Source organism: Falco naumanni, chromosome 1, assembly GCF_017639655.2.
Source record: "Falco naumanni isolate bFalNau1 chromosome 1, bFalNau1.pat, whole genome shotgun sequence".
NCBI lineage: Eukaryota > Metazoa > Chordata > Aves > Falconiformes > Falconidae > Falco > Falco naumanni.
Window position 1 is genome coordinate 126,481 of NC_054054.1, and position 5,728 is coordinate 132,208.

Below are 5,728 nucleotides of genomic sequence, written 5' to 3' on the forward strand. Positions count from 1 at the left end.
TAACCATCTTCACAGCAAAGATAATATAAAAGTGGACATACTCAGAACACCCACAGAGCGCCAAGTCACTTTCATGAGGAATATAGGTATCAGGGCTTGAGAAAGCAATTTCACACCACTTTCTATCCTATAATTCTTAAACATAAGGATGCCTAAGATGTAATGGTGTTTGCATTTGGACTGAAAAGTCCTGGGTGGTTAAACATGGTTGTATTAAAAAGTTCAGAAGCATCCATTAGTAACTCAGAGGCATATAGCAATTAAGACATTACCAATTTTTCCAACAAATTAGTTCAGGGGCACCTCCTTACACAAAATTTGGTAACAATTAATCAATGCACATGCTCACACATAACACACAGCAAGCATTTTTACTTTTGAGGACTGCTGCAAAACTAATTTCTCTACAATTTTTCGTGATAATTAGAAGAATTCAGGACTGAAATCTTATAGCTTTGAAAAGCTGCAAATGTCTGAAATAAAATGGTGAAAATGCAGATACATGCATCTTTAAACTCAGCAGTCAGTTTCACATCTACATTAGCGATTGCTTCAGTGAGCTACTTACACATAGTTCAGGTACAAATGAAATCACCATTCAAAGGAGACAGCGATTTAACGTAATAGTCCAAAGTTGTAAGGCAAATGCACCAAAACCTCAGCTTTAGTTGCTCAGAGGAAGCGATGTCCATCTCTGCACTCGCCACACAACTTGATGCAGGGCAAGTGTTCTTGATTTATGTCAGCAGAGCCCTGTCCTCTATGTACAAACTGCACAGGAAAACCAGGAAAGGCTTATGAACTTTCAAACAGCTTCTGTACAGAACAAGGCAGAGAGAGAAAAGCATCTAATATCCTTTCAAAGAATTGAGAAAATGCTGAAGATATATAAAAAAAAAATTAAAAAGATGATGAAACATTACAATATCAGATTACCTGACAAATGTCTGAAAGCCAATTACCTAGTTAATCAGCTAGTTTCTATATTGGAGCTGCAGTAAGTGATGACCGTTATTGACCACAAGACAGCACTTTGCTTTGTTGCTGTTGCAGACTCATTTGCACCCTTATGAGCAGGAAGATAATTTATCCCGGGCCTGGTTTACAACTGAAAGGAGGCCTACTCAATCACTTGGTTTGCTTGTCCTTCCTCCATCAGCCTTTTCCCTCCCAAAAACTTGTGAATTAATTCACCAATTTCAACCAAAATCTCATGGACCGGGCTGCAGAACTGATGTCCTTGTTATGTCCGTGGGTGGGAACCACACTGTCCTATTCTGAGGAGATTAACCTTCCTTAAAATCTGATACTCAGACTTTAACATAAAATGAAGCATTTTGCCATCAGAAATAAACTTAAAGTATTTACGGGAGAAGAAAATGCAATCAGAGTAGAAATTTGTGTCAAGTAACAATAAAGTGAGCAAGACGATACCACCATGCTGAAGAAACCAACTGGGCAACAGCAACCAGCTGAGAAAAAAAAAAAAAATAAAATTGGTATTTGGAAGGGAATGCTGGTACTCAGATCATCTCCAGACAGCTCTTCTGGTAAACAGGAGCATAACACGGCCCCAGCAGTGGCTATGGCATTGCAGAAGACACAAATGGGACATTTTTCATGTCCTTTAGATGGCCACCAGTGCGGGCTCATAGTTAAGGCACCATTGTCTGTCGGTCTCTGTGTGGGTGTGGTTGGATGGCATGCAGCTTTTTACAGCTGTCACCCGTAGCTCCAGGGTGGGTGCACTGGGGGCTGCCACCAGGAGAACACAGAGCAACCTACAGGTTAAATAACTGTCCTACACCCTGCAAGCACTCACGCACTTGGCCCAGGGTGCAGCTCTCCAGGAAAGCTCAATGTTGTTGCAGGCAGAGGAGTTGAAAGAAAGGAGAGCTGAATGGGATGCCCAGACACTGAGTTACAAATGCATTTTTCTCAGGAGCTGGTGTGTGTGGTCGGATGGCATACAGCTTTTTACAGCTGTCACTTCGTACTAGCTGGTTTTCTTATCCCAACCCATTTGTCATTTTATTTCCAGTGTTCATCTCAAACCTTCCGTAAATGTTATGACAGCATTTACCCTGTGAAAGTGGGAAGCAATGAGAAGACGGGAGTTGCTGCTATTGCAACAAAAGCCAAGAAAGACATAATTTCTTTAATTATTATAGCAGCTTCTGCTCTTTTCAGTTCAAATTCTCTCCTTGGTAAGTTCTGCTGAGAAGTGGCAGCCAGTAATTACAGGGGTCCACAAGACTGTGAGTGATTAGCGGCACTGTGGTGGTGTTGTAATCTAGACATTACAATAAAATGAGCCTTCGTGACTCCTAAATCATGTAGCATTTGAGGCAGCCTTTTTTCTACTATACAGACAACTTCACTGCTGGTGTAGCTGAGCTGGCTTCCATTAAAAGCAGGGACGTTGTTTCCTTTTCTACCAGAGGGCTGGCCACACAGGAATGACCAAAACACAGGGAAACCACACACATCATAAAATATTTCTAACAGACATTTTACTCAGGGGAAGAAACATTTCCAGAGATTCCTAGAAGCACTGAAAAGATGCACAACATACCTACATTTGCAGGTCGCTTCTTTTGGACAGGTTCAGTCCCACCTGCTGCATACCACCTTTGACTAGCTATTTCTGCCATGAAGGACTCTTTGTGTACTCAGCCATGTTGTCGGTGCCAGAACTATCTACATTTGGCGGTGAGTAGAAAAAAAAAGGATAAATCAAACTTTTGAGTGATCTGGCCTTTGGAATGGCTGGGGGGTGATCTGTTATCCTTTGCTGTCTCAAAACACCATCTGCACAACTTGCAGGGAGTAGTGCGAGGTAGCTGCTTTTCTCTTACAATGCTTACAGCAGTACCCATGCAGGCTGGTAAATTATACACAATACAGCTCCATTCTTATAGAAGTCCCATGCTGCAATACCTGGTATCAAAGCAGAGGCTGGCAATTACATGCTCAAAGTATTTCTATCTTCTGGTCTCTCACATCCACTTTATAATCACCCCATCCAAAGATCTAGTGTAAATGATGGCAGAAGAGTGGACACATCTTGATAAGACCAGGATTAGTTTAGATTTCCTGTCTTGCAAATTCACACAGCTCAGAGGGCTCCAAAAGCTGGCTATTGGTTTATGAGACCCAGTGCTTTTAAAAACTGTAATTTTCCTTATAGAAGGCAAAATAACCACTAGCAAACCAGTTCAAGAAGGATACAGACCCATGAGCACTTCACTGCAATCTCAGGGGAAACCCTACGTTTGCATTTCCTTAGTGTGCTGTTGAAGGTACTGAATTCCTGTGGAATAAAGTCAAGTCAGCTTATGGTCCTCTGTTTGGGAAAACCGCTTAGGAAAGAAGTGAAATCCAGCTTGCTCCACAGACCTAAGGGGGTGCAAGACCCTTGTAAACCACACTGATTTTCACCTCCCTTCATCCTTCCTCATTTCACTTTCTCATCTATGCTCCCCTCCCACCATCCTGTTCAGGGAATACTGTTTCATCCCTTCTTCACGAAGGCACCATTATCATCTTACACCTCTCCTGGAAAAACTCTTGGGGCCAGAACATTTGCAAGGAGTGAGTTCATGCTCACATTCATACCAGGAAAGAAATTTCCACCGTCTGAAACACTGGGAATATGTGCTTTTACTGCCTTTTTTGCTGCCCCCTCAACTCTGCTCGTCCTATTTTTTCATCCTGATCAGGCTGCCACGACTTGCTGAAACGAGGCTTGACATTTACTTGTCTTTGACATTCCTTACGTAGTTCGAGGTGTTACAAAATCAGCAACAAGGACACCTTCCAGAGCCACTGAGTATGCACTCACCTTATGTATTTATTCTTGATGAATTGATGTCATATCTGAACAGAAGAAAAAGTTCACATATCAGGTTACTGAAAAATATTTTTTTAAAAAAACTGTAAACTCTTTAAGTAACTATTCCATTGTTCCACTCTGCAAGTGACTCTTAGACTCACTGAAGACATGTATCTTCAACACCCAGAGCAAGCAGAGTTTGCAGGTTTACCGCATAAACTGCTTAGGATAGGTAGTTGTTTTTTTGCAACATGGTGTTCACTTAGTTAATGAAACTAAAGAGCAGCAAGTTGAAAACACATGCAAACAAACACTAAGGGAAAAATAAGCCACGTTGAATAATCTCTCTTGTGTACCATAAAGGATTAGAAAGTTCAGCTGCAAAAACCTTGCATCCTTATTTACAGGTTGATGAAAACAAGGAACAAGTAAAGAACAATCATCCCAGCCTGCCAAGGCAAAACCAGGATGGTAACTGAAGGAGTATGGGGAAAAAAAACCTCCTTTTTGAGCTAGTTCTTACTGAACTGTCTCCTACAGAGCTGCCTGTGCTTTCTGCAGAAGCTGCCACGGGGACCGTGGAGGAGACACAAGCAGTGTCATGAAGAGAGAACACTGTTATCTCCCTTATGAAGGTCTGATACTGTTAGGAAGAGATAGAGAATAGAGAATTTCAGCTGCGAGGGACCTACAACCGTCATCTAGTCCAACCGCCTCACCACCACCGGGCTAACAGCCTGGTATGCCACTCCACAACTGAGGCTTCATTTCTGAGTAAAACCCTGCCAACGTTTGCATCATTTCTCAGACAACAGGTTCAGAAAAATTCAGATGATGTGCTTAACTCACTGCTTCCCGGTGAAAGCTTTGGTCAGAGCGCAGCGTTTCTCAGGTCTTTCTGAACTGCCTAGTCCTAACCAAGATGTGCTGCAAATGCCCTTTCTCGCATTCAAGGCAGATGCTTGGTAAGCAATTCTTAACAATTTATTAATAATTTATGGTTAAGATTATTCTGACATTGCTTTTGATTGATGATTAGCTTTTGAGGCTGGAGTATTATTTCATGTTAGTTTTTTGACGAAGGAAGCAGAATCACCCTGTTTGGAGAGGACAATAAGGAACTGGCTTCCCTCTTGCTGGGAACACTTAATGCTTCGTTAGATGATCTCACCCAGACTCAACCACCCTCAATGTACACACCAGTCTTAGAAATTCATGTGACAACTAATCCGAGCCTACCTGGCAAGGGAAAGAAAATACCCCATTGTGTGCTGATGAGCTGTATTTTTGGGACTACTGCAAAGTTGATAATTTCCTTTGGTAAGCAGGACTTGACACCTACGGTTTAGAAACAAATCGATCTATACAAAACAGAGTGGGGTTATCTGAGCCCAGTTTGTACTCACACATTAGCCAGAGCGTGCTTCTGCAATGAGTTCCTTACTTGAACAGTGGCTTTGGGAGTTTCGCAAGTAATTCGGTTGTGTGAGTTACCGCTGGCAGCTTTGCAAAGTTTAACTTTGCAAAGTTTAAGCACAGCAAAGTGGGAAACGGAGGCTTGCAATAGCGAGGCTGTCACCGTCCTGCGTCCAGCCCCGACAGGCCACTGTTCGGCTTTAAAAAGGACGGAGCCTGCCCGAGCCTGCCGGGAAGGAGCCGGCGGAAGGGCCCCCAGCCCAGCCCGGCCCAGCCCGGCCCCCCCCGGCCCAGCCCGGCCCAGCCCAGCGCCCACCGCTCCCGGCTCAGCCCCCCCCAGGCCGCGCAGCCGGGATGGCGGTGGCCGGTGACCCCGGGGCGGGCGGGGGTCAGCCCGGCCTCCCGCTGGCGGGGCCGAGCCGGGGGGGCGGCGCGGGGGGCAGCCCAGAAAGCTGTTTTCCCTTCGCGCTGGGAGAG

At 44.2% G+C, this 5,728-nt stretch overlaps 1 long non-coding RNA gene across 1 annotated transcript; it reads right to left on the minus strand.

Annotated features, from left to right (window-relative positions):
• Positions 1 to 730: 730 nt before the first annotated feature.
• Positions 731 to 5,440, minus strand: LOC121087574. The gene is made up of 4 exons (XR_005827664.1): positions 5,242 to 5,440; positions 3,845 to 3,879; positions 2,576 to 2,700; positions 731 to 816 (listed from the first exon to the last, which is right to left on the minus strand). It is a non-coding gene; the product is annotated as an uncharacterized LOC121087574 (long non-coding RNA).
• Positions 5,441 to 5,728: the final 288 nt, after the last annotated feature.